Below are 16,795 nucleotides of genomic sequence, written 5' to 3'. Positions count from 1 at the left end.
GGGTGGCGTTCGTTGTAAGTCAGGCTTGAATTAGCGAGTCGACCAATGGGTTTAGCACTAAGAGTGAGTTCTCTAATCAATCGGCTTCGACTCTCTGAGTAATGATATGTCGCGACTGAAGGAGCGCGTTTGGTTTGAGGCGATAAGCGCGACCTTTGCCTTTTGTAAGTCCTGGTGCATCAATGTATCGCAATGGGTGTAAGTTATTCCTGTAACTTTAAGTGTAAGTTGCTCTATGAATTTGAGCATATATGCGACTACTCTGAGGGCTCGGGAGAACGATGAAAATCGTTCAAGAATTTCATTATCATCCACTATTGTATGATAGGTGTCAATTTTTCGACTTTCTGAGGCGATTATGTTGCGCATTGTCGATTGTGGCCAAGAATCTGTGGATTCGGTTAACCATCGGGGGCCATTCCACCTGAGCGTGGAGGTGGCAAGATCCAGGGGTTTTCACCCTCTTGCACCTAGATCAGCAGGATTGTCGGCACTGGCTACGTGTCGCCATATGGCTGCTCCTGCTAGGTCAAGTATTTGAGAGGTTAGAAATATATGTTTTCCACGAGTGTGGTGGCTTTTCTAACCAAGCTAGGACGATTTCGGAATCGGACCATAGATATAGTTTACATTTGGTCATGTTCATGTGGGTCTACACTATGAAAACCAACTTTGCTAGTAGCAGAGCGCCACATAGTTCAAGTCGTGGTAAACTTATGGTTTTTAGAGGTGCTACTTTTGCTTTTGCCGCTAGCAGGTGGCTTGTGGTTGCGGTGTCGCTTTGTGTGCGCACATAGATCGTGGCACAATATGCTATTTCAGAGGCATCGCAGAAGCCGTGCAGTTCAATTTTGTATTCGAGGGAATAGTTTACCCACTTTTTGGGACCACTTTTCTAAGCGAAGAGGTTTCACGTGTTCGTCCCAGTCTGTTCCGTCTAGCCATAATTCTTGAATCAGGATTGTCGCTTGTATCATAATTGGCGCAAGCCATCCTGCGGGGTCCAAAAGCTTTGCCATTGAGGATAAAATTTGCCTCTTTGTTATGGCGGATAATGCGGTTATGGACTCTGTCGTGTTTGAGAACTGGTCCGATATCGCATTCCATTGGATGCCCAGTGTTTTTGTTATACTTTCCTTTTCAAATATAAGGAAATTAGTATCCAATTTGTTATCGTTTGGTATATTTTTTAAGATACTTGGGTGATTAGCTGTGATCATTTTAGAGGAAACCCTGCGGTGTTGAGGGCCTTTATCACTTGTGATAAGGACTCGTATGCTTGTGAGAGGATGTGGTTCCCAGAGAGGATATCGTCTACATACGTTTGTGTTTTTAAGACTGCCAGTCCGTGGAGTGTACGAATGGCGAGATATGGGGCATAGTTTACGCCAAAGGTAACTGTTTTTAATTTAAAGTCGCGAAGTGAACTATTGGGAGATTTTCGGAAAATAATTCGTTGAAAATCTTGATCATCTTTATCTATGACTATTTGTCGATACATTTTTACAACATCCCCATTGCAAACGTATTTGTATATACGCCAATTTAATAAGAGGAACATTAAATCTGGTTGGAGTGTGGGTCCCGTGAATAGAATATCATCGAGGGAATTCTCCGAGCTCGTGGACCATGAGGCATTGAAGACAACTCTAACTTTTTTTGTTTTTTTTTCAGGCTTTACTACTGCATGGTGTGACAAGTAAAATGAGTGATATTTGCCTTTTATGATTTTTTTGCATGGGCTTACTTCCTCCATGTGATCTAAATGGAAGAGGAAGATCTATTTGAGCGGGGGTGTTGCAGTTAGGATCTGCTAGCTTTAGGTGTGTAACCTTTTGCCAATGCTTGCTATTTATATGATAGCTTGGATCATGTTCGTAAGTTGCGGTAAGACTATAGCTTCTGCTTGAATGCTCTTATCCACTTGGGGGGAAATTAGGGTAATGGGGCAGATTTTATTTGAGTTTTGTACTACTCTTCCGCCCATTCCCGTAATTTCATAATTGGCTTGTTTTGTTTGTAGTTTTAGCCTATTTTGCGCCCTAGACGCTATGAATGATCGTTGTGATCCTTGGTCTATAAAGGCTCTCAATTTGAAAAGTTCTCCTCGGTGTTCGATGGAGATAACTGCTGTGGGTAGTAGTACCCTACTTTGATTCTCGATGTGTAGGGTTTGAGTTTTTAATAACTTTGAGCAGCATGGTGTCTCTTGGCAAATTTCGGGCTTTTGTGTTTCGGCAGTTGCGGTTGCAACTAAACCCATGGCTCTTTTGGAGAAAGCGCTACTTTGAGGTGTGCTAGGAAAGTTATTAAAATGCAACATTGAATGATGCCTCTTGTGGCAATATACGCAATTGAATTGCTTTCGCAATTATTGAGATTATGTGAGTGGGAAAAGTAGATTTTACAGAGTCTTTTTGCTCTGACAAAGTTGTTCCTTTCATTGATATTAAGTTTTTTAAACTTTTCGCCAGCTTTCAGCTTGTGCCCCCCTTTACACAGTTCGCAGGACGTTTGCTTATATTGTTCGGATGTGAACGGTTGATTTTGAAAGAAGCTAATAAAACTTTGATTTAGATAGTGTTGAACGTTTTTAGTTCTGACCGTTTTTTTATCTATCCTTTCCGCAATTTCATATTGGGTAGTTAAGAAATCTTTCATCTGTTGCCACGTTGGGCATTTTCTTCGTGATGAGAGCGATCGCTCCCACAGAAGCAAAGATTTTTCCGGTAATGCCGCGGATCATATATTTATCAGTACAGGGTCCCAATTGTCTGTGGGAAAATTCTGTGTCGCTAGAACCGACAAGCAATTTTAAACAGTGGATTGAAGTTTTATAAATTCTTCACTTGTTTCTTTCTGAATTTTTTGGTAAATTCTGTTTGACTAATACCCCTGTCAAACAATTCGCTCTTAATGACGAAAATTTCAATTATGCTTGGAAGCTCTAAAGGCTCGCTACGAGAACGAAAGAATATTAGTCGACAAACAAGTCACAATACTAATGAATTTACCAAAAAATTCAGAAGGAAACAAGTGAAGAATTTATAAAACTTCAATCCACTGTTTAAAATTGCTTGTCGGTTCTAGCGACACAGAATTTTCCCACAGACAATTGGGACCCTGTACTGATAAATATATGCTCCGCGGCATTACCGGAAAAATCTTTGCTTCTGTGGGAGCGATCGCTCTCATCACGAAGAAAATGCCCAACGTGGCAACAGATGAAAGATTTCTTAACTACCCAATATGAAATTGCGGAAAGGATAGATAAAAAAACCGTCAGAACTAAAAACTTGACCTTTTGTTTTGTATCGGAGGTGATACAATTTTTGTGCATTAGATAATTTTGGGTGGTTTATGTAAACGGCTGTGAACATGTCCCGGAAGGACGGCCATTGTTCATAACCTCCGTGAAATATTTCTGTATCACATGCTGGCACTTTAAGGTGAATGCCTGAACTCGCTTCTTGGCTTTGAATTTGTGGCAGCTCTACTCTCGGTTGTGGAGTAGGTGCAATTGCTTTTATTAATCTCAATTGATCGGAGATCATAGCTCTCGTTTCCTCGTACTGGTCTAAGCAGTTTTCGTATTTGGAGCAAGCCGAGGATTTAAAATTTTGCGGTAGATCTGATTCGTCAGATTCTAGAATTGCGTCATATGCAGCTTGGAGACGTGTCCAGAAATTGCCTAGATTTTCTTTTTTGATTTCTAATACCGATTCAGAATTGTCCTGAATCGGTGAAGATGAAAATCGAGTGCAGTATCGAATTAGACTGTCACTCTCAGCAATAAATTTAGTATATGAAATATCTTTAATTTTTTTTTGCACCTTGCTTTGATCGTGTAGCTTCAGCAGGTGTACATGGGCTCTTTTCTTCAGAAATCATTTTTTGTACTTTCAGATATTCTATCGATTTAGATTCCTTAGAATCTTCGTTCATTTAGGTAATACGTAGAAATGTGAGAAAATATGAGTAAGAAAAAATTTCTCTCAGTGTATTTCTGGTAACAATAAATACGTTTTAATTTTTAAGATAAGCGGTTTGTGTGTTTGTTGTATACACACGTATCGAATAACGAACGCGTATTTCGTTTCCCTTATTATAATCTTGTATTTTTCTTGTATACGTAACGGGGCATCTCGACAGGATAAAATCCATGTCTTACTAACCGTCTGGCCGTGCCTATTTCCTGTGGAGACTCCATATTGCTTATTGCTTACAATATATGGTAAACTAATTAGTTAATAAGCTGTCACTTCAGCAGTTTGACAGCGCAGTTTTCATTTCTATGAAAATTTCGAAGAGGCAACATATCCCATTTGCACATATGCCGACGGCATTTTCATTTCGGTAATATGAAATTTAGAAGAGCGAATACTAAGACGATTGTTTTGTGTTATATTATCAAAATAAAATAAAGTACATTTTCAAAATAACATTTTTCAAAAAAATTAATATTTAGTTTAATATTGTTAATTTACAGAATAATTATGCGAATTGGGTTAGGAATGAGCAAAGTCTTAAATTTAATAAACTTATACAAGCATAAATCAAAATATCATTTCTCATTTTAAATTTATTATTTTAATTGGTATTTAAAATTTATGCCACAATTATTATAATATAGTAGTCCAAAAATATGAATTCTTATTTTCCCAGAAATACATTTGTAAAAAAGGGATCTTTATCCTTTTCTTATTATCTTATTTTTCCCAGAAATACATTTGTAAAAAAAGGATCTTTATACTTTGTTAATATTGTATTTTTTCCAGAAATACATTTGTAAACAAAAGGATCGTAATCCTTTTTTTATTTTCCTCATAAAAGATTTAAACAGTTCAAGAGCTCAAAACATGCGCTACATCAGCTACCTACCCGACGGCATTTCGCAATATGATAAAATAAGTTTTTCAAGAGCTCAAAGCATGCGCTACATCAGCTCGAACCTACTTACCCTGCGCCTTTGCGCAAATGATTATGTTATGATAACAAATGCCCACATACAGATTTGGCAATGGCAATAGCCATAGATTTGAAAGTTAGTAAGACATAGATTTTATCCTGTCGAGATGCCCCGTAATGTACGAACTAACGAACGAGTGTTTCGTTTTCCTTATTCCTAATAGTTGTGCTATCTCGCCTATTACACACGGCAACTTTTGTTTCGGCAACTCTTGGTTTATAGGCGAGGGGGCGACGAGGAGAGGAGAATAGCGCCGAGTTTCCAGTGTTCAGCAACTCGCTTTGTGTTCTTATTTGTAACAGTTCGCTGCGACGTTTTTCGGCATTCGTGTTCTTTCTTTCGTAGTACATAGTTGCATTTGAGTATATTTTTTTGAAATTAATATTTTGAATATATTTAAAAAATTTAATATCATCTTTTGGCAAATAATTTGCAAATATGTATACAGATATACATAATATAATATAAATATTTTAGAAAATGGAGTATGACGAAAAAATCGAATTAATTAAAGATATTGTGAAATGTATGGAGAAAGCCATACAAATTGATTCAGACGATAGTGAAAAGGGTGATATACATATGTGAAAGTCTGTCATATAATCTTTGTTTTAATTTTGAATTATAAATAAAATGTCTTTCTTTATTGACAGAACTGATTAATATATGTGATAGAGTGGAACAAATATCTATAAGAAAAAAGAAACGACAATGGGTTAAAGTAAGGTGAAAGAGAATGAGAAAAAAACTCGAATAGAGTTGCGCAACACAAGTTGCTCGTGTGAAGGTAATGGGCGACAGCAAAAGAGAATCGCCCGAGAATTAGCAACTTTTGTTGCCGCGTCTAATAATGGACTTTTAGTCAGTTCTTGTTTTCTTTCTACTTCATTTATTGCTTCGCACTCGTTAGTTTATATTTGGGTATACGGGCGATAATGAGAGAAAACGAAAGGTTAATGGCCTTTGAGTCTGCACGATATTTGCGTGAGTTAAGGAACGTATTCCTTATAATAGTAACAAACAACAAAACAACCGGGATGGCAAATTTATTTGCTATCCAAAAAGCCAGGTTTTATTCCGAAAGGACTAAATCAAAAAATTCCACAGGAAGTAGGACTTCCAGCACTAAATGTCTGAAAAAGTGCAGAAACAAATGGCAATAAATATAAGAAAAAGTCCTGTAACAGCAGACAATACTTCCAGAATGAATCAAAACCAGATCCCGAAGAAACGGACAGCGACGAATTCAGCAAGGTTCACAACAGACCCCGGAACATCGGACAGCGACAATTCCTGAAAAAGCGGAACAAGGTAAAACAGTATAGGTCCTGAAATAATGGATAATACTTTCATCAAGATTCGCAGTAGACCCTGAAAAAGCGGACAACGTTGAATCCTGAAAAATCCTGAAACATTTGACAGTTAGGAAGAAGCAAAGATTGCCCAACTCCAAGCACAAGTAACTGCATTGATGGTAATTATAAACAAACAACAAGAGGAATTTATACAAAGATTATCCTGAATCGAAAAGTGAAACTTTCCACAAGCAACACCAATTATCCAAAAAAGGCACCGAAAACTGGTTAGAAAAGCATGATTAAAAGTATACAAAATTTATGTTTAATAACAACAAATTTTATTTGTATTTTCACAATTGGTTATTGGTTGATTATAATATTTATTATTATAAATGGTATACAATTTAATTTTATTAAGATAGATGTCAACACACGGGGCGGCGAGAATCCTATTCCGACTTGCTGGAGCTGGCGATCGAGCTTTTACGGATGGAAGTGGAAAAGCATAATCGAGGTTGAGTAGAGGTGTTGACGCGGCGCAGTGTCTCAGCAAATGTACATAGTTGATGATCGAAATTGACGTATTGATAGGCGAACGGCAGGTGACGAATTGACCTGTCGAATTGTTTAGGACGAATTGAAACGGCTTCCCCGTTGTCCATTGCTTTTGTTGGTTGGGTTGGTGCGAGTGTGGTGTGTTATATTGTAGTGGCATCCTGTGGTGAATTGTGCTGTTTCATTAGGATGGACCAGTTTTACCGGGTAGAAGGGGTGGATGCTTAACTCATTTAAACATCCTGGGCCCCTAGGCGAATATTTTGCTTAGTATTACACGTTGTTGCATGTATTTCGGCGTACTGCTTGTAGAATTGCCGAGGGCGCAGAATACATGCTGTAAATCTTGAAAATACCTTCCGTTTTAAACTTAGTATTTGGTACTTATTTACCTTTACTTGCGTATGGCAAGGAACTATATTTTGCGTGTTTATCCGACTTATTATTATAGTAAAAAAGTAATTTAAAATTTCTTATTGCATCGGTATGGAATACCGGTTGTTTATTATTTGCCTTTTCTATGTTATCGGCTTATAAAGGATAGTAAATCCATGCCTGGCTCAGATGTGGCCAGAATGGGTACTCCTTAGCTCTAGATTTAGGACTATGAAATTAGAGGGATCTTGCGAGAATGTCGTCAATGGCCGTGAATTGAGAACGGCTTCAATACGAATTAATAATGTTGTAAATTCTTCAAAGTTGAATTTGTAGTTTCCAGCTACTTTTTTAAAGTGGGATTTAAAGCTTTTTACCGCTGATTCCCAAAAACCACTCATATGAGGAGCGCTTGGAGGGATGAACTGCCAGTTAATGCCTTGGGGAGCGTACTTTTGTACAATCTCAGGGGAAACTTGTTTGATAAAGTCCACAAACTGTTTTTCAGTGGCTCTTTGAGCACCTATAAATGTCTTGCCGTTGTCGCTCATGAGCTTTGACGGAAAACCACGTCGTCCGACGAAGCGAGCAAATGCCGCGAGGAAAGCCTGTTTTGTCAGATTACTACATAGCTCGAGTTGTACTGCTTTTGTCGTAAAACAGACAAAGACAGCCACGTAGCCTTTCATCCGTGTGGGAGACCTTAGCATGGATGCCTTTATTTGAAAAGGCCCAGCAAAATCGACACCTGTGATAGTGAAGGGCGGAGCAAAGTTGCAGCGTTCCGGTGGAAGTGCTGCCATAATCTGTGTTCGCATCTTTTGCTTATGCACAGTGAATATCTGGCACGAAAAAATGCATTTCTTTATTTTTGGCTTGAGTCTTGGTATATAAAACTCTTGGCGGACTATTTGTTGCATGAGGCGGTGTTCAGCGTGTAATAATAGTACGTGGACATAATTGATATATAATGAGGCAAGTTGCGATCTCTCTGGTATAACAATGGGATGACGTTCGTTGTACGTTAGGCTTGAATTGACAAGCCGACCTATGATCTATGAATGGATTTAGTACTAGGAGTGAGCTCTTTTTATCAATCGGCTTCGATTCTCTCAGTACTGATATCTCTTGGCTGAAGTAGCGCGCTAGAGTAGATGCGATAAGAGCAACCTTTGCTTTTTGTAAGTCTAGGTGCGTCACTGTATCGCCTTGGGGATATACTGTGCGTATTCCTTTAAGGCTAAGTTTGAGTCGCTCTATGAATTTAAGCATATAAGCGATTACCCTGAGGGCTCGGGGGTAAGATGAAAATCTCTCCAGGATGTCAGTATCCTCCAATGCTGCGTGAAAGGAGTTGATCTTTCGACTTTCTGGGGCAATAATATTGCGCATGGGCGATTGTGGCCAAGAATCGGGAGATTCTGTTAACCATCCGAGGCCATTCCACCAAAGGGTGGTGGTGGCAAGGTGCAGAGGTTTGCACCCTCTTGTACCTAGATCTGCAGGATTGTCAGCACTGGTTACGTGTCGCCAAGTGGCTGATCCCACTAAATCAAGAATTTGCGCCGTTCGATTAGAAATATAGGTTTTCCACGCGTGTGGTGGCTTTTCTAACCAGGCTAGAACTATTTCGGAATCAGACCATAGATATAATTTGTATTTTGCAATGTTTAAGTGGGTCTGCACCATGGAAACTAGCTTTGCTAGTAGCAGAGCGCCACAGAGTTCAAGTCGTGGTAGACTTATGGTTTTTAGAAGCGCAACTTTTGCTTTTGCCACTAGTAATTGGCTTGTAGTTGCAATATCGCTTTGTGTGCGCACATACATATATAGTGGCACAATAAGCCTTTTCAGAGGCGTCGCAGAAGCCGTGTAGTTCCACTTTGTATTCGGGGGAACAGTTTACCCACCGTGGAATTTGTATCTGCGAAATGTCGGTCAGATTATTAGCGAACTGGGACCATCTTTCTAAGCGAAGAGAATTCACTTGTTCGTCCCAGTCAGTTCCGTCTAGCCATAATTCTTGGATCAGGATTTTCGCTTGTATCATAATTAGCGAAAGCCATCCTGCGGGGTCAAAAAGTTTTGTCACAGAGGAGAGAATTTGGCGTTTCGTAATGGCGGATAATGCGGATATGGATTAAGTTGTGTATGAAAACTTGTCCGATATCGCATTCCATTGGATGCCCAGAGTTTTCGTTGTACTTTCCTTTTCGAAAATAAGGAAATTAGTGTCCAACAAATTTTCTTTTGGTATATTTTTTAATATAGTTGGGTGATTTGCGGTAATCTTTTTTAATGGAAATCCTGCGGATTTGAGGGCTTGGATTACTTGTGATAATGATTCGTATGCTTGTGGAAGACTGTGACTTCCAGACAGAATATCGTCTACATACGTTTGTGTTTTTAACACCTGGGTTGCCAGAGGAAATTCTGACTTGGTGTTTTCAGCCAATTCATGGAGTGTTCGAATGGCTAAGTATGGGGCACAGTTAACGCCAAAGGTCACTGTTTTTAGCTTGAAGTCGCGTGGTGGACTATTGGGGGATTTTCGGAAAATAATTCGCTGAAAATCTTGATCGTCTTTATGTACGATCTATATGTCTATACATTTTTTCGACGTCCCCGTTAAATACGTAATTGAATGTACGCCAGTTTAGAATAAGCAGCATTAAATCAGGTTGGAACGTGGGTCCCGTAAACAGGATATCGTTTAGGGAATTCCCCGAGCTAGTGGATCTTGAGGCGTTGAAAACAACTCTTACTTTAGTTGTTTTTTTATCTGGCTTTACTACTGCATGATGTGGCAAGTAATATGAGTAGTATTTGCCATTGATAATTTTTTCGCATGGGCTTACTTCCTCCATGTGATCTAAATGGAGGTATTCTTCCAACACACCATCATATTCTGGTTTGAGTTCACCTTTTTTAAGTAGGTTTCTTTCCATACTTTGAAAGGTGCGAGAGTGACCTAAGGCGATTGTGTTGGGAAATTGTTGTTTTAGTCGTAGTCGTACGACATACCGACCATTATCAGATCTAGTAGTTGTGGCTTTGTAAAAGTCTTCACAATACTGATCTTCGGGGGTTGTGATTGAAATGGGGGGGAGTTCTTCTATCTCCCAAAATTTTCTCAATTGTGAATTGAGGTACTCGTTTGAGATTTTCTCAACTTGAGTTGTCATTGTTGTGACTGGTTCCGTAACTAGTCCACTTAGGATCCAACCGAAAATAGTCTTTTGTGCCAAAAGTGTGTTTGAAATTTTCTCAATACCTTCGAGTATTATTTGTGGTATGAGATCGCTGCCTAATAGAAGGTCTATTTGAGCGGGGGTGTTGCAATTGTGATCTGCTAACTTAAGGTGTGAAACCTTTTCCCAATGCTTGCTATTTATGTGATAGCTTGGTAACATATTGGTTAATTGCGGTAAGACTATAGCTTCTGCTTGTATTCTTATATCCGCTTGGGGGGAAAACAGGGTAATGGGGCAGATTTTATTAGAGTTTTGTACTACTCTTGCGCCCATTCCCGTAATTTCAAAGTTGGCTTGTCTTATTGGCAGATTTAGCCTATTTTGTGCCCTAGACGCTATGAAAGATCGTTGTGATCCTTGGTCTTTTAGGGCTCTGAGCTTAAACAGTTCTCCTCGATGTTCGATGGAGACGACTGCTGTGGGTAGTAGTACCCTACTTTGATTTTCGCTATGTAGCGATTGGGTTTTTAACGCCTTTGAGCAGCATGGTGGCAGTTTTCAGAATTTGTTGTTGCAACTAATCCTGTTGCTCTTTTGATATTTGCGCTGTTTGGGGGTAAACTGGAAAAGTTATATATATGAAGCATCGAATGGTGTCGTTTATGACAATAAACGCAATTAAATTTGCTTTCGCAATCTTTGAGCGCATGCGCATGTGACAAACAGTTGGTACAAAGTTTTTTCGTTCTTACGAAATTGTTCCTTTCGTTGATATTTAGTTTTTTAAATTTCTCGCAAGATTTCAGCCTGTGTCCTCCTTTACACAGTTCGCATGACGTTTGTTTATTTTGTTCGGATGTGAACGCTTGTGTTTTAAAAAAACTACGATTTAAGTTGTTGTTGTTAATCACTTGGGGTCTAATGAAGGTTCGATTTAGGTCGTGTTGAACGTTTTTAAAGGCTAGCCAGTGAAAAACGCTACTCCCTTCCTTCCTTTTCCTTCCTTATCGGCAAAATGTGTGCACAGTCAAGAACGTGGTAAAAACGCAGAAATCAGCCATCTTTGCTTTGTTTTCATTTGAACAATGTTGCCAATGCCCAATACGCATATATAGTTTTGAGCACATCTTTGTTTTCAATTACAATTTTTTACAATATAAAATATCAAAACTGAAAACAAACTATTAAAAATAATTTATATATTTATAAATAATAGCATTCGACTCTGATTTTGAGTTATTTTAAGAAAATTTCAAACATATTGAACAGATTGAATTATAAAAGTTGATAATTACTGCAGTATATCGATATTGGCAAGCCTGCGTTGTGAGAGAGCTATTAGCTGCGACGTTTGCGGCGGCAAAATCCAAATGTCGCAGATTCTCACGTCATCGTCACGTCAGAGAGAAGGGAGTAGCGTTTTTCACTGTTCAGTTACATTGCGCGCCCATAAGATAGGTCGTGCCAGCTGACACGACCCACGATTCTGCGTTGTTCACTAACTAGCCTATTAGTTCTGACCATTTTTTTATCAACCCTTTCCGCAATTTCGTACTGGGTAGTTAAGAAATCGTTCATTTGTTGCCACATTGGGCACTTTCTTCGTGATGAGAGCGATTGCTCCCACAAAAGTAACGATTTTTCTGGTAATGCGGATGTGCATATATTACCAGAATGGGGTCCCAATTGTCTGTGGGAATATTCTGTGTCGCTAGAACCGACAAGCAATTTGAAACAGTGGATTGAAGTTTTATAAATTCTTCACTTGTTTCTTTTTGAATTTTTGGTAAATTCATTAATATTGTGACTTGTTTGTCGACTAATATTCTTTCGTTTTCGTAACGAGCTTTTAGAGCTTCCCAAGCATAATTGAAATTTTCGTCATTAAGAGCGAACTGTTTGACTAATACCCCTGCTTGACCTTTTGTTTTGTATCGGAGGTGATACAATTTTTGTGCATTAGATAATTTTGGGTGGTTTATGTAAACGGCTGTGAACATGTCCCGGAAGGACGGCCATTGTTCATAACCACCATGAAAAATTTCAGTGTCACATGCTGGCAACTCGAGTTGGATGCCTGAACTTGCCTTTTGACTGTCTATTTCTGGCAGCTCTACTCTACTGTGGGGAGTAGGTGCAATTGCTTTTATTAGCTTTAGCTGATCGGAGATCATAGCTTTTGTTTCTTAGTACTGGTCTAAGCAGTTTTCGTATATATCGTAAGCAGATAATTTAAAATTTTGTGGTAGATCTAAATCGTCAGATTCTACAATGGCGTCATGAGCCGCTTGGAGGCGAGTCCAAAAATTTTTAAGATATTGACTTTTGATTTCTAGCAGCGATTCCGAGTTTTCGTGAACCGGTGAAGATGCAAATCTTGTGCAGTATCTTAAAAAGCTCTCACTTTGTGAAATGAAATTAACAACATGTTTTGAGCGTGTAACTCCTGCAGGTGCATTTTGTTTTGTTGCGATATTAACCATTTTAGTTTTATTGTAATTGTTTAGCTGTAAATAATTAATTTTTTTTCGCTCAGTGTAACTGATTTAACTGAGGCAATAGAGTATTGCTTGAAACCGAATACTCTTCCAGGTAAACAGAGTTTTGTATTTCGAGTATCTTGCTAAAAATTTTTTTTTTTTGCTTTAATTAATTTACATTTCTTATGTCCTAATGTTGTGTAATTAGGCACGCCCTAATATGTGTACTTGTATTTACATGCGTATGTAGGTACTTATGTTTTGTGCGATTGAGAGCTCGTTGAAGAGATCAATGCGCTATTTACATAAGCATGCACGAATTGTTAGTGTGCTTATGATTATGCTTTTTCTTGTATTCTTAAGCAATTGAGAGCTCGTTAGAGAGATCAATTCGCTTTTTTTGATTAATATGCACAAATTGTTTGTGCTAATGTATGAGCAAACAATATGCTGTAATGCTTGTGTAATTTTGCTTTTTTTGTTTGGCAATATATTTGCACGACGAAAAAAAAGCGGGAAAATGGATTCGGTAAAACAGATGTTTTCCGTATGCACTATTATATATAAGTATGTGTAATATACCTGCACTCGGTAAATATGCATAGGTATGTCGGTTTTGTTGTTTTATCTTTTTTCTTTTTGTGTTGCTTTTTATATTATAATTTTAATGTTTGCCTTTGCTTATTTTGTTATATGCAATCTGACTTGCTGCTTTATAAAGCAGAAGGGATATTGCCGAAAATTTGGCATAAATATTTAAATTTTTGATTTGTTGGTGTTGGACCAAAGTAAGTATATATGTATGTATATTTGAGAATATATAAACGTATATGTATATGGGGTATTCCATACCAAATCGACCACTTTTGAACCCGACCCCTTTAGATTTTGCTGAAACTTATCCATCCTTTTCTACTCTTTGAAAAACATTTTTGAGAATTTTTTCAAAATTTTTTGTCCTACTTCAAAAAAGTTATGAATTTTTCTATTTTTTGCTAAAAAAAATGGCTTTTTTATATTCAAATAGCCATAACTTTTGTAGAAATTGACTTTTGGGGACCATTTTTTTTTTTAATTTTTGTTTTTGAATGAACTTTTCGAAAAAATACTCGAAAAAAATTTAACACGATCAATTATATAAAATAATCGTTTTTTTTTAAGTAAAATCTTAATTTTTATTTTTTCGAAATTTCGCCATTTTTGTTTTTTGTTTTTTTTTTCTCAAAAAAAACGTCAATTAATTTGACAACTATCCCTGCTAATCTCGGAGTGGGCCGATTTTTTTTTATATTTTTTTTATTTAAAAAATGAAAAAAATTTTTAAATAAATAAAAAAAAAATATTAAAAAAACTCGGCCGACTCCGGGATTAGCAGGGATAGTTGCCAAATTAATTGAAGCTTTTTTTGGGGTGAAAAAAAAATAAATAAAAAAAATGGCGAACTTCCAAAAAAAAAACGATTTTACTTAAAAAAGTGAAGTTCGCCATTTTTTTTTTATTTTTTTTCACCCCAAAAAAAGCTTCAATTAATTTGGCAACTATCCCTGCTAATCCCGGAGTCGGCCGAGTTTTTTTAATATTTTTTTTTATTTATTTAAAAATTTTTTTCATTTTTTAAATAAAAAAAATATAAAAAAAAATCGGCCCACTCCGAGATTAGCAGGGATAGTTGTCAAATTAATTGAAGTTTTTTTTGAGAAAAAAAAAACAAAAAACAAAAATGGCGAAATTTAAAAAAAATAAAAATTAAGATTTTACTTAAAAAAAAACGATTATTTTATATAATTGATCGTGTTAAATTTTTTTCGAGTATTTTTTCGAAAAGTTCATTCAAAAACAAAAATTTAAAAAAAAAAATGGTCCCCAAAAGTCAATTTCTACAAAAGTTATGGCTATTTGAATATAAAAAAGACATTTTTTTAGCAAAAAATAGAAAATTTCATAACTTTTTTGAAGTAGGACAAACAATTTTGAAAAAATTCTCAAAAATGTTTTTCAAAGAGTAGAAAAGGATGGATAAGTTTCAGCAAAATCTAAAGGGGTCGGGTTCAAAAGTGGTCGATTTGGTATGGAATACCCCATATGTAATGATGTAGAATATATATATACTAGATTAAAATGCGGTAATTTGAATTTTAAAGTATACGAGTAGTACAGCCGTAAATTTAACCAGTTTGGGTACCGATTTTCGCTAAGTTTTAATTAGGAAAACCGTACTATACATATATGTATATATTAAATATGAGGTGAAATTTGATTTGGGGTTAACGTATGTATATAAGCATATGCCTCTTCTCTTGCCAATTCCGTTTGTCTTCTTCCACGGTCTTCCAGCTGCCTGACTTCTTGTGCGTATTGTTGTTTGTATGTAAGTTTATGTTTTTAAGTTCGCGCCCGAATATTTGTTGTACTTATATATTTCTATTTTCGGGTTTCGCGCCCGGTTTATGTGTTTTTTGTGTTTGTAAAATTTTGCATGTATTGGCTTTGTAAGTTTATGTTCTTGTCACCGCAGCTTTGTTTTTTTTTTCGTACCACTGCACTTCTGTTATTTTTTTTGTCTTTTTCTTGTATTTAAGTATAAAAATTTATATTTTCTCTTCACTTTTTTCCTTTGTTTTTGTTTGGCCCACTGCACTTTTTGTTTTTAATGTTAGCGCTCTTTTCTCTCGATTGCCTTTTTTTGTTTGTTACATATAAGTATATATATATACATATATAAGTGTATATATTTTTTTTTGTTTTGTTGACCACTGCACTTTGTTGTAAATACAATCAAATATTATTTTTGTTAATAATTTTAGTTTGTTCTTATTTAGAATCCGAAGGTGCCTATCGGTAAGGCTCGAAGGACCATGATTAAAAGTATACAAAATTTATGTTTAATAACAACAAATTTTATTTGTATTTTCACAATTGGTTATTGGATGATTATAATTTTTTATTATTATAAATGGTATACAATTTAATTTTTTAAGATAGATGTCAACACACGGGGCGGCGAGAATCCTATTCCGACTTGCTGGAGCTGGCGATCGAGCTTTTACGGATGGAAGTGGAAAAGCATAATCGAGGTTGAGTAGAGGTGTTGACGCGGCGCAGTATCTCAGCGAATGTACATAGTTTATGATCGAAATTGGCGTATTGATAGGCGAACGGCAGGTGACGAATTGACCTGTTTAGGACGAATTGAAACGGCTTCCCCTTTGTAAATTGCTTTTGTTGGTTGGGTTGGTGCGAGTGTGGTGCGTTATATTGTAGTGGCATCCTGTGGTGAATTGTGCATTAGGATGGACCAGTTTTACCGGGTAGAAGGGGTGGATGCTTAACTCATTTAAACAGCAAGCCAAAAAGGAAAATGGTTTTTGAATTCTAGAAAATTAACGCTAATCCAAAACGAACTAAAAGAAAACATTATTTGAAACACGAAAAAATAATTCAGTATATAATATAAAAAAAGTATTAATTATAAACATAAAAAATTAATCAAACACATACGAAAAGTGAAAATTTCTACAAACACAGCCAATAATTCCAAAAAAAAGGCACCGAAAACAAGACAAGCCAAAAAGGAAAATGGTTGTTGAATTGTAGAAAATTTACGCTAATTAAAAACTAAATTATAAGAGAATAGAAAGCATCATAAGAAACATGCAAAAACAATAATTTACTATATAATACAAAAAAGTATTAACTATAAACATAAAAAATTAATCAAACACATACAATAATTAATTATTATAAGCCGACTCAAGCCTAGATGTTTTGAAATGAAGACATTTCATTTTAACAGAGAGGAGAGTTAAGGAACGTATTCCTTATAATAGTAACAAACAACAAAACAATCTTTTGTTTCAGTAAATAGAATGCATCAAAACAACCTTGAGTTGGAACAATTGAAATGCACTATCACTAAAACAAACA

This window comes from Bactrocera dorsalis, chromosome 2 (assembly GCF_023373825.1).
Source record: "Bactrocera dorsalis isolate Fly_Bdor chromosome 2, ASM2337382v1, whole genome shotgun sequence".
NCBI classification, from domain to species: Eukaryota; Metazoa; Arthropoda; class Insecta; order Diptera; family Tephritidae; genus Bactrocera; species Bactrocera dorsalis.
Note: the sequence above shows the minus strand (reverse complement) of the source record.